At 47.4% G+C, this 16,796-nt stretch overlaps 1 long non-coding RNA gene across 3 annotated transcripts in view; it reads right to left on the reverse strand.

Moving 5' to 3' along the window:
- Nucleotides 1-2,439: 2,439 nt before the first annotated feature.
- The window catches only part of LOC114199246 (uncharacterized), a 56,910-nt gene continuing 42,553 nt past the window's right edge, over nucleotides 2,440-16,796 (reverse strand). For 2 of the 3 annotated variants that reach the window (XR_015768373.1, XR_015768372.1), the window contains 2 exons: nucleotides 11,346-11,512; nucleotides 10,583-10,881 (listed from right to left, as the gene is read on the reverse strand). This is a non-coding gene — a long non-coding RNA (uncharacterized LOC114199246). Of the gene's footprint in view, nucleotides 5,784-9,529; nucleotides 10,882-11,345; nucleotides 11,513-16,796 lie in introns of those variants that run through there. The other variant, XR_015768371.1, reaches the window with a different exon arrangement.

A 16,796-nucleotide genomic window follows, 5' to 3' on the forward strand; every position in this document is an offset into this window, starting at 1 on the left:
GTGCGGTGGACAAAGCTGCCCTTGGGGAGGGAAGACGCCGCCCCGGGCCTTCTCTCTCGGCCCCTGCCCCGTGCCGGACCACGTCAGAACTACTCCAGCCGAAGCACGGCGGGACCTGAACCGTGGCGGCAGGTCAAGTCCAATCCGTGACCTAGGAAAATGGAGGCACGGTTCAACGTGTGTGGTAGAAAAACGAAATCACCCCCACGCACCCTCCGGGAGGCTCCACGGAGACCGACTACCGCAAGATGTGCCGAGGGCTCCCCCTGGTGGGCCTTCCAGCCGCTCCTCACGCCACCGCAGTCCCAGCTCGGGCCCCCGTCCCAAGCTGAACAATCTGCCATCTCAGGCAGGACTGGAAGACTTTCATTTGCTGCAGGGCCAAGTTATGACTCCTGGCATCCTCTGTCCTGAAATGACACTCAGTTCCAGGAAGAACTGGCTTCTGGGACAAACTTGCACTGGTGCCCAGTCTGGCCAAGCAGGTAGCCTAGTGTGTCCTGCTCCGGAAGCTGGCCCATGTCTGCTCTTCAGCCCCACTGGGCCTGAGCGCAGAATGCTAGTGGCAAGGGGAGCCAGGGCCTCGGGGTGGGCAGAGGCTGCTCCTTACCGCCCCTGAATTCATAGCCAAGAAGGGACTCGAGCAGGAGCCGGGTCTGTTTATATTGCAAACAAGGCTGATGCGATTCTATGTTTAGATCCCCTTCTGAGCTTTGGACAAAACTGGTGCAGCAGGAAAAGGGAAACAAACTGGGGCCATGCGTGAGCCCTGCCTCCCTCTGGAAGCAACTGGAAATCCCCTGCTCACCCAGACCAGGATAGATCTGGAATATTGGATGATTTACTCACTGGGTCCCAAGGACACGGCTACATAATGCCCCTGATGCATCCTGCTATCACATACACCCATGACATATGACACCTCTGGTTGTCCATCCGGGGACCGTCTCCAGCTTCCAGTGTTTGCTCTCATATACTCCCTGGCACAGGATCCAGCCTGGCTTGAGACCCCTAATGAAATGTTGGCATGGAACCCCAAGCAGAAACCTTCTTCCTGTCCTAAAGCTGCCATCCCAGGGCTCCTTTCATGCATCCTCGAGTTGGGTGGGGGACAGCACCCCTCCCCCGTCCCTATCTCAGGTGACTACTGTAGAACCTCCTCCCTGATCCAGCCTTGAGAAAGTTAGCAGAATATGCTTGGAGGAACTTGTTAGAGTAGCCCCCTACCATGTAGCATGTACAATTAATGCTTGTACAAAAGACATGGACACGCGAGTGAAACAGCACAGATAGCCCAGAGGCTTCCAATGAAGAACAATGATGTATAAAATATTGGAGAAAAAAAATCCAGGGCGCCTGGGTGGTTCAGTTGTTAAGCGTCTGCCTTGGTCATGATCCCAGGGTTCTGGAATTGAGCCCCGCATTGGGCTCCCTGCTCAGCGGGAAGCCTGCTTCTCCCTCTCCCACTCCCCCTGGTTCTGTCCCTGCTCTCGCTGTCTCTCTCTCTGTGTGTCAAATAAATAAATAAAATCTTAAAAAAAAAGAAGAAAAGAAAAAAAATCCATGTTCAACAAGGGGAGAATATCCCCATGGATACTCTCAGAAATGGAATATAAAAGCAAAAAATGAATAGGGCTGAAGCAGAGGCCTGTTGGGCTCTCGGAACAGTCAAGGGCAGCTAGGAATTCAAGGCCTGTCAAGTGAGAAAGAATTCAATTGTCTGCTTGAGGTGGGGGACCAGAGTCCACGTTCACTGATCAAAACTCCAGGAGCCGCGTCTGGCCTCTCCCCACCGTCTTCAAGAAAATAGATGGATAGGGAGGTCCCTGGATACCCAGATGAGTCTGCACGTGGACCTAATGCAGCCTCCTCTTGCCCGGAGTCACACCCAGGGTCATACCAGGGCAGGAGCCCTGGCTGCCTATAAGAACTTCCTCTGGACAGGCCCCAGCGCCCGAGGGAGAGCAACCACTCAGTCACTGGACAGGAGGATTGAGGAATAAAGAAGGGAGACAGAAAGAAAAAAAACAGGAAATGAACCTGGAGGCTGAGTTCCGAACTACACAAAAACACACGGAGAAAGTCAGCCAGCAGCATCAATACTCCAGAGACAGATTCGTGCCAGATGACGAGAAAAGAGCAACCAGAAAGAGACTTCAGTATCCTCAAAGAGCCGACTGAACATATAATGTTCATTAAAAAGACAAGCAATTATGAAATAAAACCCAGCAGAAAGGTGCCATTATAAAACATTGAAAACAAAAATATCATTTGATACGAAAAAAATTCCAAATATTTTCTAATCTCTGAAAAGAGGAGGACGTGCTAAGCTGACTGGAAAAAAAAAAGGCCAACAAAAGAAAGGAGTAGACTGATAGATTTAACCATAAAAATGTAATGATTATATTAATAGGGAAAATAAGGCAAGCAAATAAATTAGGGAAATATTGGCCATTTTGTAGTTTGCGCAGGCTTTGAATCCAGACTTTCTGGGTATGACCTGGGGCACAATACTTGATGTCTTCATGTTTCTGTGTCCTCCATAAACTAGATTAATCATTGCACCTGCCTCCTCGTGGGTCAGGACTAACCGACTGACTACATGTGAAGCTCTTCGACCAGTAACTAGCACATAGAAAGCACTCAATAGCTGTTTTTTTATTGTACTATGTTCAGACACAAACAGTTCAGAGCAGAGAAGCCACAGCTAATTAAAAATCACAGTAAAAAATTCAACTTCACCAATAACGAAAAAGTCAAAATAAAATTTAATTTTTACCTTTTTAGTTGGTAAACATTGTTAAAATGACAATAGAGTATTCCTTCTGTAACCATTCTAAAATTCTCCTTGGGTGAAAGCATTGTGATTAAGGAACTTAGGACTTTATTCAAAGTTTGGCATTGGAGACATCAAAATCTTTAGTAAACCTATGTTCTGGAAAGGCTTTATGCCACCGCACACCCATCAGGATGGCCACAATCATATATGATTGCATGTGTTTGGAAAGGCCCCTCAGGTGGTTCTAGCTAAAAGTTCTAATGTGAACCCATGGGAGACGGTTGGATCTGGGAGGAGCCTTGGCTTCCGCGTGTGCTCTTCCACCATCTTGCAGTTCAGCCTTAGATGAGGGTTTCCATTTCCTGGGTTTTGATTTCCTCCTTTTGCTATAAAATGGAAGAGCTGGACTAAAGTGGGGTCCTCGTTCTATGACAGGGCAACATGACATCTCAGGAAAGAACAGAGGCCTTGCGGTCAGGCCACTGGCAGTGATGTTCTCTCCAGTCATTCTTCCTCTCCGTCGCTGTATATCTGTCTTTTCTACCCTGAAGTCTGTCCCCCTTCTGTCCCCACCTGCCCTTTGGTGGTTATCTTAATTAAAACTTCCATCAGCTCTCATTGAGACAGTTTCAATAGACTCCAATTATTTTTCCTGATACCAGTCTTCACTTCTCCAATCCACCCCTGCACTGCCTTTTGGTATGCATCTTTCTTTCTCTGTGGTTGAAATTTCTGGCTTACAACAAGGGCATATTTGCTCTGCTTTATACAGTCATCTTATCAGACCAAGATCCTGGTAATGATCAGGGAGCAATTTATACTTTTGCAACATGGTTCCCATTATACTGCTTTCTCCTTTCTTCAGCAAACCCTCGGTATCTTCCCTTATATAAGAAATAAGCGAGGGGTACGTGCGACTCTTGATCTCCCCGGGGTCGTGACCTCGAGCCCTACATTGGGTATAGAGATAACTAAAAATAGAATCTTAAAAAAAAATGTGCCAGGATGTTATGATGAAGGTTTGCCATTGTAATTTATTCCTCACAATCAACAAAGTTTTTATTTTATTTTTTTTAAAGATTTTATTTACTTACTTATTTGCGAGAGCGAGAATGAGAGAGAGAGAGCACATGAGGGGGGGAGGGTCAGAGGGAGAAGCAGACTCCCTGCTGAGAGGTGAGCCCGATGTGGGACCCGATCCCAGGACTCCAGGATCATGACCTGAGCCGAAGGCAGTCGCTTAACCAACTGAGCCACCCAGGCGCCCTCAACAAAGTTTTTAAAGGAATTTTGCCTTCAGGGGGAGTTCTGTCTCCACCCACACATCTGGGCATTGGGGGTTTCCTGGGGCCTCAGTCAAGAACCTCTCCTGGGATCTCCATCTCCCTGTGGGACTAAAGACCAAAATTAGAAAGTGCCTTAAAGCCTAGAACTCTGCCTTATTTACTATTTATCCTCAACTCCTACACTATGCCTGGTATTTTTATTGAGTAAAAGAATGAATCCAACCACCTAAGATAAATATTAGAAATAATCCTTTAGGGGCGCCTGGGCGGCTCAGGCGGTTAAGCGTCTGCCTTCGGCTGGGGTCATGGTCCCAGGGTCCTGGGATCCAGCCCCACATCGGGCTCCCTGCTCCGCGAGAAGCCTGCTTCTCCCTCTCCCACTCCCGCTGCTTGTGTTCCTGCTCTCCCTGTGTTTCTCTCTGTCAAATAAATAAATAAAATCTTTTTAAAAAATAGTCCTTTAAAATTCCCCAGGGTCAAAAATGTATAGAAGCACAAAGCCAGCGCTGAACGTCTTTATTTTTCTCAGTTCCCTCTTGCCTTGTGCCTCCTACTCCCACCTTCTCAGCCCCAAAGACCTGTGGTGGACTCTCAGGCACTCCTTACCTTGGACTCTAGATCCCACGTGTGCCAAATCCAATCTGGATGTAACCAGAAGAGAGAGGCTAATGTGCAGGGGCCAACTGTACTCATCTTCAGACAGCACAAGACAGTCAGCACTTCTCCTCACAAAATGGGATACGTATTTTAGTCCAATAATACTAATATTAGCAATAATTCCTCACTGACCTCTTCTTCTACTGTGGTATTCAATGGCTCACTGGCGAGCAGTCTATAGCCAAGGGAAGTTCATGTTAGATGCAGATAAAGATAAGCCTGCTTCCAGTTCTTACTCCCAGGTGGCTTTCTAGACACAAGGCAGGGAAGGAAAATCTAGACTAAACAGGGCCAGGAGGCCCTTATCTGTCATTTTAAGGTTAAGAAAGGAATTCGTCTGTACCTTGATGGCAAGAAAAGCACATCAAAATATCAACTGACACTTAGAACAGACACGTGAAATATGCTTTCTTGTGGGCGTTTTCAGCATCGATTACAGGTTTCCCTCCCTCTCCAAAAATAGAGCATTCCTATGAAAACTTTTGGAAGCCAAAATGGCATACAGTGAAGAAACAGCTAACATTAATTTATATGGAAAAAATTTTAACATCCCAAGACCCAAAAAATAATCTCTCTTGGGCTTTTCTGATACCTTAGGGCACATCGTGCTAACGGAGGCACAAAAGAAATCCAGATAAAGCACCTATGCGCACATAGTTCCACGGGGAGATGCTGAGAGGCTGAGTGTAATTCCCCGCGAAGGCGCTTGGTGGCGCCGCTCCCAAAGCTCGTGCTGCCGGCAGTTTCCGTAAGGGCTCCCGGGAAATCAGTGCTGACTGCTGTCACTTTTCACTTTTTTTCCACAGAAGCAAATATCCTCTTCAGATTTCTTTCGGTCCGGGAAAGCAGGTACTAATGTAGGTCTTTTGAAAAGTGAAATGGCATAGCTCAAACTTTCAAAAAGCAGGGGTACCTGTATCTAGCGATTGCCTCGCGGCGGCTGTTAGGAACGGCCGACTTCCTCTTTTTTTTTTTCCTTTCTTAAAAGCACTCATCTGGTGCCATCTGGTGGCCAAACATGCAAGTACCTGGCTTGAGCAGGGCCTTTGTAGTTGGAGAACCTGTGAATGGGTCCTTTTAGAGTTATTCCCCTTCCGTTTTATTCCCCGCCCCCATTTTCCCATGAGAATCTATCAGTCGCCGCATACGGAGCGCCAGGGCATTGAGCTTGATAGTGTCTGGATCCCTACAGGGAAAGATAAGGAAGTTTGCTCTCCGAGGATGTGCAACTGATTATGACAAAAGGACAAAGGACGAAGGGATACATCCCTCACTCATGGCCACTCACAGTGTTCCCAGATTAGAGATGGAGAGCAGAATCCTTTGAGTGCTTCCAGCTTCTCAATAAGAAGCACGGCCTTTGGGGGCACCTGGGTGGCTCAGTCGTTAACCATCTGCCTTCGGCTCAGGTCATGGTCCCAGGGTCCTGGGATCGAGCCCCACATCGGGCTCCCTGCTCTGCAGGGGGCCTGCTTCTCCCCCTCCCACTCCCCCTGCTTGTGTTCCCTCTCTTGCTGTGTCTCTCTCTGTCAAAGAAATAAAATCTTAAAAAAAAAAAAAAAAAGGAAGCATAGCCTTTGAGTGGGAAGGTTGGGATGACTATTGGTAGACAGGGATCAGAACACAACACCTAAGAAAAGAAGGTAAGAGAAACTGTAGCTGCACTAAATGTGTTCAAACTTCCTATTATGAAAGGATTACATGTCAGAGTACACCCCCCCCAAAAAAAATCACGTGGATACTCTTAGTATCACCACGTCACCATCAATGATCTTTGAGGAATCATGAAAAGGCAGACAAGTGTTAGAAGGCCAGAGGTACCTTTGACTTCCAAAGATGGACAAAGGTGAATGTTGAAAATTACAAATCGGTGACCTTGACAAGGACCATAGGCAAAAATCCGCAAATGAGATACAAAAAGGTGTCTTGTGAGGCCTTAGGAGAAGTCAGTGGGGCCTCAGGGGCTTGTGGGGCTCAGCAAAGGCAGGTCATGCCAGACTGTCCTCGTTCATGTTGTCTTGTCAGGGTTAAGACTGATAGAAAGAGGCACTATAGCAGACCAAGGGTCTGCATGTGATTAAGGCATTTCATGACATCTCAAATTATATCCTTCTGGAACAAATGGAGAAATCTGGAATTGGTAACTACACAGTTAGAAGACCCTGGAACTGATTAAATGACAGAATTCCAAGGTGCTGAGGGGGTTCTCACTTCAGTCCTGCCCTGCTCAGTATTTATATCATGTCTCATGTGTTACATAAAGGATGTTTAGCAAAATATGAGGATGGCACAGAGTTTGAAGGATAGAAAATCCATTAGATTCCAAAATCTACCCAAAACCCATCTAGTCAGACCAAACAGATTCTAACAGGAAGAAGTGGGTCTTTCTTTTCTCCATCCCAGATCCCATTCTCTTGTTTTATGGGTTTTGCCCATAGTTTCTCCTCTGTATATGGCTCAGCTAAAACTTGCCCTGCTTCCCCCAAATCCTCATGTGGGTGAAAGCATCTTATCCACCTGAACCCCAAGGATTCCTCCTTTCATCTCTCTAGCAATTGATCTTTGAAGTCACTGAGAAGAATGTTCCTCACTTCTTCAACTACCCCCGAAAACAATCTAAATTCACCTGATCAATATGCTCTCAGCCTCGGTCTCAGAGTGGGCAAAATATCCCTCCAATTCCAGGCCAATCACTCTTCCTGGCCATCTTCTATCTTCTCCCCGGGCCTCCCCTATTAACCATCCTGTCCCCTTCCAGTCTCTGCAAGCACTCCCTCTCAGCCTCCTTCCTCTCCTTCCTGCTCTTAAGACAAACAAGAAGAAAAAATTTAGAGACCCTTTTCTCCTTCCCAATAAACTCTTCAAAAGACTTGTTTCCACCCCCCTGTCAGAGGTTGGGGTCTCTGGAAGCAGACACCCAGATGGAATTTGGGATGCAAATCACGGTTAGGAATCAACCTCCGTGAAGTAAAAGGCAGAACAGGGCAGAAGGAGGCCTGCAGAGTCTCTGATAGCCATGGCCAGCCCCCCAGAGCAAACCAAATTGGGCTGAACCAGCCAGGCCTTTCCAGCCCCATCCTTGCTCAGTCACTATGTGGGGCTGCCCAGAAAAAGGAAGGACCCTGAAGGAGCTGACAGCTGGTGACTGTCACCCTACCTCTGTGTCTACCACTCTCTCTTTGCTTCTCCTTCCTTTCTGGCACCTTGGAAATCCACCTTCTGTCTCCACTTCTATCCCATGCGTCCCGTTCCTGTGCCCCACTCCAAATCCAGCAGGTACTTTGTGATTCTTCCCTTCCCAGAAACGCTGCTGCATTCACTGATGCTGGTTCATTCTCCCTCTCTCTCTCCTCTCAGAAGTCTCAACTCTCGATTTCCATGATAACTTCCTCTCCTACCTAGCCTTAGCGTCTCTGGCTGGCCTTCTCAGGGGTCTTTGTCCTGTACTTACCACGGAAGTGCTGGGACCCCAACCTCCCCTTCTTCCTTACCCTCCAAGAGTGACCTCGCCCACCGTCAGGGTTTTAATCCCCACTGACATGCCAGTGACTCCAAAATCTACTCTTCAGCCCACTCCCTCCCTCCTGAGCTTCCAATTCTCACATCTAATTGGTTGCTAGACATGTCGATGCTAAAACTGTCAAGACGGGGAAGTTCTTTTCCTTTCCTGTCGTGTTCCCACCCCAAAGAAGGCTCTTCTTCTGGGGCAACAATTGAGGGATCCTTTGAAACTGCTCCTTCAAGTTCCTTTTCTAGGCAGCTACCCTTGCTTTGTCCTGTTTGGGCCTGTGTGTGAAAGTACTCTGAACAACAGCAAGGACTCTACCTATGCAAACCTGCATCGCTGCCATATAAAGAGCTGACGCTGGGTGCTGAAGCCGAAAGAATATTCATCACTTCTTCCCTGATCACACCCACTACCTACCTAACCAGGTGTGAACCTCTGACTCAGTGGGTCCCCAGGAAAGAGTTATTCAGAATTTCCTTATTACAGGTGTTGAGAGGTGATAGTGATTTCTTTTGTAGCTTGTGTTTCTCCTGAAGAAGAGTTCTCTGACCAGGTAGTTTTCAGCCATGCCTTTTTTTTTTTTTCCCCTTTTCCAGTCCTATATCTGTGTGGCAAAGGCCTGTATAGGAGGCATTTCTCGAGGGAAATGATCTCCACTGTATTTAAATGCATCATGCTTAGGATGTTTGTCTTCTCTTCCCAAGTTGGAATTTCCAGTTGAATTCAATGAATACTTATCAAGCAAGTATAATGTGCCACGGGCAGGGCTAAGTACAAGACAATCCCTGTCTTAAGGAACCTAAATGGTAGTAAAAGGAGTAAGTCTAATCGAGCACATGCCAGTTTGCTGATGATCCCAGAAGCCACAGAAACTAAGTGCTGTGGGGTTCTAGAGAAGGGAAATGTCTCCATCCAGGCTGGTTTCATAAAAGCATCTGAGACAGACCTTGAAGGGTAGATCAAATTTCAGGGAGTGGGCATATGACGGAAATAAGCAAGAAATAATGATGACACAAAAGGAATAGAGAAAAAAAGAACGACAAATGACAAAAAGCTATCAGAAGAATATCTTCAGAGAACTGCAAAATAAACAAAGAATAGTAGTAAGAAAATTTTCTCAAAGCTACGGCCAAAAACTGAGACCATAGAAAATAGCCTGGGAGACAGAGGCAAGGTCATGGAAGAAAGATTAGGACAATATTATTACAAGGAGGTGGGTAAGACAGGCAAGATCACTGGCCCATTAGCCCTTCATAGACCCCAGATGAGACCCAACCTCTTTGGATTTCCCTTTCTCACCTTCGCAGGCAGGATGGGTGTTAATGGCTCAAGACCCCACCTCTATCCGGCTCTCCAAGGAGGACAGCGCTCACCAAGAAAGACGTTGCTGCTGCATTGGCCCAATTCTTGTAGCTTGGTAAAATGCTGGGGCCCCAGTGTTGCCTAAGTGGCTACCTCCCACCTATACCAGTCCATCCTTCTGCCTCATGGGTGCAAGGTGGCTGTTCTGCCTGCAGGCTTCACATCCACATGGCAGGCAGAAAGGAAGAGGAAAGAGCATAAGGCGTGTTGCAACAGGATCTATCTTTTCTTTTCTTAATCAGGAAAGCAATTGAATTGCTGAAAGCCACACCAAGCGGACTTCTGCTGATGACTCATTAGCCATAGAGCCAGGTGGCCACCCCTAGATGCAAGGGAGTCTGGGGAAGTAAGTGTCTTAAGTAGTACATTGTCAACCAGACAAGATTGAGATTCCATTGAAGAGGATGATGGAGTTTGGGGCAGCAAACAGCTCTGCTGATATCGGAGATACATAGCCCATCCAGATAAATAGCCAACCACAAGATGGAGGAGGCTGCTGAGAAAGGACATTCTGAGTAGATGAGGAGGAGGGGATATCTGAGTAATTCTCCACCGTAGATGCAGGCACCTGCATGGCTTGGTCTCCTGTTCCTGTGGGTGTGGGCATGAGGCTGACAGGAAGTGAGTGGATTGCTTCACTTGCCCCAGGTCACTCAGATAGTTGACAGCAAAGCCAAAACGCACACCATTTCCCAACTTGGGAGGCTGAGCTCTTTTCACCACCCCATACATTTGCAAACGCTATACATTTGCAAACCCTATCCATTTGCAAACCAAGGGTTCAAGGGATCCTTGGAGATCCACAGAAGGGCCTCTAAGGGCTCTAGTGAGTATCCAGATGGGTACACAGTGGGTAGGATTCAACTCCTTGGCCCTCTTCACCCAGAGAAGTTCCACCTCCATGTTTTTCTTATGTAGTGAGCTTCTTTCTCTATGAGATTTAATTTGATAAAAAGGCTAAACCATTATTTTAAAAACCATTCTGCTGCATAGCTGTTGCGTACGTTTATTATTTGGTGAGCATTTTGAGATAGATCTAATTATGGGGTGGCTCACTCAGTTAAGTGTCCAACTCTTGATCTCAGCTCAGGTCTTGATCTCAGGCTCGTGAGTTCAAGCCCCATGTTGGGCTCCACACTGGGCGTGAAGCCTACTTAAAAAAAGGGGGGGGTAGATCTAATTATTTCATACATTCGTAAGTCCTCTGAGTTCAAAAGTGTGGCCAGTGCACAAGGGGTTCCAGAAACAGTTCATACTCGTTTGGTGCTGGTATCAGAAGACAGCGCTCTCTAAAATGGAATTAAAATGAAGGAGGATGGGGTCAGACACCTGCAGAGGCAATCCGGAGGGAGTCAGTATATCCCCACGTGTCCCTCAATGGAGTACAATATGGGTTGTACCCCCTGTGAGCTTTGTAGAGGCCGCTCATAGGCAGCAGGCTTGAGCCCTGGAAATCTGAGCAAGGAAAAGGGCCTGTGGTGACCACCAGGCTGAGTGCAAACAGGCCCATCAGGCGACCCACCTCGAAATAGCCAGAAGCCCTAGCTGACCAATGGGTTACTTACACATGGGCACAGGTACGAAAAAAGGAAAATTCCATACGTTCCCACACCTCCTCGGTCCCCCATTAACTGTAGCCCCCACCACTGCCTCCTGGCAGGCAGGCTCTCCTTTGCTGCCTGTCCACTACTCCCTTGCAGGGTATTCAGTAAACTTCTGTCTCCTCTGTCCTGTCCTGGGTGAATTCTCTCACCTTGGACTCAGCGGCTTCCACAGGATCGAATGGGTAGCCCCGCAAGTTGGCTCCATCTCTCCTGCAGCAGCACATGGGGGGGGGGGCTTAGCAGAAGGTGATGGTCTGAATTGGAGAATGGAATGTGTCTGTCTTCAGCTTATTTTCATTCAGTAGTCACACACTGACTGGATGGAGGAAAGAAGAAAGAGAAAGAGTCAGGGTTTCAGTGATGACTCACACGCAGATACCTGACCGTGGGACCCAGCAGGAGAGAAAGCTGACATCCATACAGGAGAGCTAGCTGCAGCCCGCCTACAGGGAGACTTTGTGTGCGTTTTTAAAAGACTCCCCCTCAGGGTGAATTACATAGGCACGGGTAGCCCAGAGGCATACAAGCTGGGCAACAAGGGGCAACTTTTGTGCAGGTTAGAAAAAAAGGGCCCTTCCTTTGGGTAGGCTGTCTATGCCCTGCTGGGGCATGAGGCCAAGGGAGCCGAGCAGAGGCTGAAAATTCAACCACACTTACCACCTTTGTGAGCTCATAGGCAGGGCCCGAGTTACCCAATTCTCCTTGTGCCTCAGGTTATCTGTTGAGGTACACAGCCCTGCATTCTACACATTAAAGCATTCTCAGCTCCAGACAACATCTGCCTTGGAAGGCAGGAGGAAGAGACATGGGGAAGCTTCTTTTCTCTTCCCCTTTTTGTCCTATGTGGACACGGGTCTGTGCACGAGTGAACACATGCATACACTCTTGCTTGCGCATGCACACGTGCAAGCACACACAAAGTCAGGGGCCTGTTGGGTAAAGCTTAAGCCACTGAATGTTTCAGAAAGAATAGTGATACCTAAAATAGAATAGTTTGTGTAATAAAGGTGGGAATTATCTTACTATTCATAGTTCTTGGTTTTATATGCAAGTACATTTTAGAAACCCAACAAGTAAATGCTAAGTATGGAATTAAGGAATCACAGTGTAATGAAGTGCAAGGAAGCTGATGTTCCTCACAAGAGTAAATAAAGTAGGAGGCATAGGGCCATGGTAAAGAGCTTCGTGTAGGATTCCTGGAGCTCCAAGCCCTCAGAGTGCATCACAGCCATCTTGCAGAGACCTGATATCCATTCTCTATTCCTCCTACTGACAGAAGCCCAATTTTACTTTGTTTAGCAATACTCCTCTGCTTTAAAAAAAATTTTTTTTCTCAGCTTCCCATGCAGGTAGAAGTGGGTATGTGACACAGTTGAATGGGATGTCCTTCTAAGTCACTAAATGGGACTTTTCTAGAGCTGACTCTACAGGCTTGGGTCCCCTTGGCCCTTTGCACTCCCGCTTCCCCTGCCTGAAGCGTCAGCACGGCAGCCTGGCCTCCGGTGGGCATCTCAACAGCATTCCCTCATTTACTCAACAGACACAAGGAAGTTTCAGGGCTGGGGACTCCGCATGAAGAAAACAGACAAAAATCCCTTCCCTCAGTGAGAAGAGTCAGATCATAAACAAACTGCTAGATAGTATGTCAGAATGTGGTAAGGGGTAAGGAAGAAAACAGATGAAGAAATGAAGCAAGACCCAGCCAGCCGTAGAGACCATTGTTCAGGAGGCTGCGGGAGCCAGGTTCCCATTGCACTATCAGGAGCCCTGTTCTCACCTTGAGACTGATTTTTCTTCTTAGAGAGCGCGCACACACTTGCAAGGAAGGGGGCGGTGCAGAGAAAGAGAGAGAATTTTAAGCAGGCTCCACACCCAGCGCAGAGCCCGACACAGGGATTGATCTCAAGACCCTGACATCATAACCTGAGCCAAAATCGAATCAGGGACTTAACCAACTGGGCCACCCGGGGGCCCCGAAGTTTGATTTTATTTTTTTTTTATTTTTTTTTTTAAGATTTTATTTATTTATTTGAGAGAGAGAATGAGAGATAGAGAGCACGAGAGAGAAGAGGGTCAGAGGGAGAAGCAGACTCCCTGCTGAGCAGGGAGCCCGATGCGGGACTCGATCCCGGGACTCCAGGATCATGACCTGAGCTGAAGGCAGTCGCTTAACCAACTGAGCCACCCAGGTGCCCCAGAAGTTTGATTTTAAATGCAGAAAAATTAAACCCCTAAACTGTGTATGTCACTATTTTTGAGGTTTCTGTTACTGTTCTGATAATGATCCTAAAAGAAGACTGTCTCGGGCATGCTCAGTGACAGTTCCTCAGCTCTCATCCATATGAATAGGTTGTTAGCCAGATGATACAAATAGCAAGATAAGTAATAGACTGTCAATAAGATAACTACTCCCATCTATGAACATACACAAGACGCTGCTGTAAAAATACAATGATTTTTCACAGAACTTTTCTGCAGATTGAAAATTGAAAATTTCAGTGGTGGTCCGGAAGTTATTTAACCTTCCAGTGCTGATTAATACTAATCTTCATGTGTGGGGCGCCTGGGGGGCTCAGTCGTTAAGCGTCTGCCTTTGGCTCCGGTCATGGTCCCAGGGTCCTGGGATCGAGCCTCGCACCGGGCTCCCTGCTCCGCGGGAAGCCTGCTTCTCCCTCTCCCACTCCCCCTGCTTGTGCTCCCTCTCTCCCTGTGTCTCTCTCTGTCAAATAAATAAGTAAAATCTTTGAAAAAAAAATAGTAATCTTCATGTGAACCAAAGGTGGGAGGAGGATGTACTATGTTAAAAGTGGGGGTGAAGGGAGGGAAATGGGGAGAGGAGGCATGAGTCTTCAATAGCAGAGGTTGCAGCTGTCGCCGCCTGCAGAGGCAAAGCAGGAAATGTAAATGCTAAAAGCACTCAGGGGTGAGAAAAAAAAAAACAAGACTTGCTGTCTCTTTGTTCTCCCACGTTTGAGTAAAGATGTGGGTAGGAACAGAAATTTTTCTGCTAAAGGATAAAAAGCTGCTCAAGCTAATGACATTAAAATGTCAAGTGCTAATTGACATTTTCCCTCAGTGTGAGGGAGGTCAGGGGACACCGAGTAGACTCTGGTGACCTGACATGGGCAGCTACCACCCAGCTCCACCAATTGTTACCAGCATTCAGTGTGGGCCTCGTGCCAGAGAGTCTCAATTTTTAAAAGCTAGAAATCTGGATTTTTTTTTTTTACGTGAAATATCCCATTTTTTAATGTTGGAAATGAATTCAATATTTTTGGTAAACATTCTTTGGCAAATTATGTTTCTGCAGTTATCAGGCAATGGGCCGTGAGTTTACAGTATGCTGAATGGACGGGATAAAAAGCTGTTGCAGTGAAAAAGTGGGAGAAAAGCAAGGAGCTGTCTGATAGTAGGTAAGGTGAGGAGATGGGAAATAAGGTGGAAATGGAAGAAAAGGCCAAAGATGGTGGGATGGAAAGATTAAAAAAAAAAAATAGGGGGCGCCTGGATGGCTCAGTCATTAGGCATCTTCCTTCGGCTCAGGTCATGGGATCGAGCCCTGCATTGGGCTCCCTGCTTCTCCCTCTCCCACTCCCCCTGCTTGTGTTCCCTCTCTCGCTGTGTCTCTCTCTGTCAAATAAATAAAATATTTTTTAAAAAATAAAATAAAATAGGTAGAAAGGAAAAAAATGTTGAAGAATGTGATCAAGGAGAGATTGGGAGGAAGAAGGTACAAAACGTGGGAGAAGAATGTGTGAAAGGGGAGGAGAATTTGAAGAGGTAGGAAGCAGCGGGGCTGCTCTAGGCAGAGCGTGGGGGTTTGGAATCATCCCCCAGAGACACAGGATTTTGCTGGCACTACAGGGGGAGCAAGAAAGAGCTCCACCCGGTAAAGGGGAAGCCCAGCTTCTCAGCCTCTGGCCATCGCTGTCTTTTGAGAGTCACACTGAAAGAGGACTTCAACTACTTCCGTTGGGACTTCAGTCTCTACTTTCCAATTGATTAAGTTCTTGTTTCCAGCTTCTCTCTTAACTCAGGCAAAAGACCCCGTGGGCAGAGCGGGGGACTGACACTCTCCCCTCCAGCAATAAAAGCTGGCCTGAGCCAGCAAGACCCTGAGGCAATGAGCCACCTGACCTCGGCTGCCTACAAACCTTTGTCCCACATTTTCCCCCTATAAACCTGGAGGCTTTTTCAGCACTTTGGAGATAATCTTTGAGATGTTAGTCAGTCCGCTGCCGTCTGGTGTTGGCCTCACTGAAATGAATTCCTTTCTTGTGTCACCACCACCCGTGTCTCTGCCTTTGGATTTTGTCAGTGGCAAGTGGCTGAACCGGGTCTGTTTGGGACCCCCCGAGCTGGGTGCTCTTGTACCTAGGGGCCCCAGCTACAAAATGACCCAAACCCCCACTTTCCTACAGCTGTAGGAAGAAGTCTAGGACCCTGACCCAGGAAATGCCACCCGGGTCAGTCAGTAGCCCCAGTTGATACCCAAGGTCAATATCACCTCTTGCTTCTTCCTCTCACTACTTCCTGTAGGCATCCAGCCTCTTCAGCCCCTCCCTCCCTCCACAAACTTACACTGGGCTAGGGGGCAACTCAGCTTCAGCCAGAGGCTTGAACCATGGATAGGCCAGTCAAGAAGGGGAATTAGAGGGGAGCCTGCATGGCTTGGTCGGTTAAGCAACTGAGTCTTGATTTTGGCTCAGGTCATGATCTTAGGGCCGTGGGATCAAGTCCTGCATCGGGCTCCATGCTCAGTATGGAGTCTGCTTAAGATTCTTTCCCTCTCTCTCTGCCCCTCCCCACCACCCCTCATGTGTGCACTCTCTCTCTCTCTCAAAAAAAAAAAAAAAAAAAAGAATTACAGCCCAGAGCAGGGACATGGTAGAATTCCATAGCAAAGGTGACTGTTCCTAAAATGATTTCTGTCTCAGGGGACCCACTCTGGACATTTCTCATCTCTCTGCTCAAGGAAGACACCCTTTCTTTTCGTTGTGGTCAGCAACGGAACACCTCTTTGATCAGTCTCTCAGTTCAGATTCTGCCTTAATTTCATGTAATCAAAGGATACATTGCAGATTTTTGTCTTACGAAAGAGCAATACTCCCCCAAATTAATGATACCATCATACCCTAAAGCAAAAACAAAGGAAGGATGGAAGGAAGGAAGGAAGGAAGGAAGGAAGGAAGGAAGGAAGGAAGGAAGGAAGGAAGGAAGGAAGGAAGGAAAGAAGGAAGGAAGGAAGGAAGGAAGGAAGGAAGGTGGGAGGGAGGGAAGGAGGGACTTACTGTCACCTTCCTCAAGGACAGAGTGGTTTCCTCCTCTGCCAGCCCATAACGTCCCATGGCTGTTATAGCCTGAATGGCACTCCAGCTCCCCTCAAGCCCTTCACAGATCATTTCTTCTTCTTTTTTCTTTTTTTAAGACTTATTTTGAGAGAGAGTGCAAGTTCCCGTGCGCACAAGCATGAGCAGGAGGGGCAGAAGGAGAGGGAGAGAGAATCCCAAGCAGATTTTGTACTGAGCATGGAGCCCACTGTGGGGCTTGACCTCATGACCCCGAGATCCCAACTTGAGCTGAAATCAAGAGTCAGATGC

This window comes from Eumetopias jubatus, unplaced genomic scaffold (assembly GCF_037043125.1).
Source record: "Eumetopias jubatus isolate StellerSeaLion01/CBP00866 unplaced genomic scaffold, mEumJub1_p1.0 scaffold_6, whole genome shotgun sequence".
NCBI lineage: Eukaryota > Metazoa > Chordata > Mammalia > Carnivora > Otariidae > Eumetopias > Eumetopias jubatus.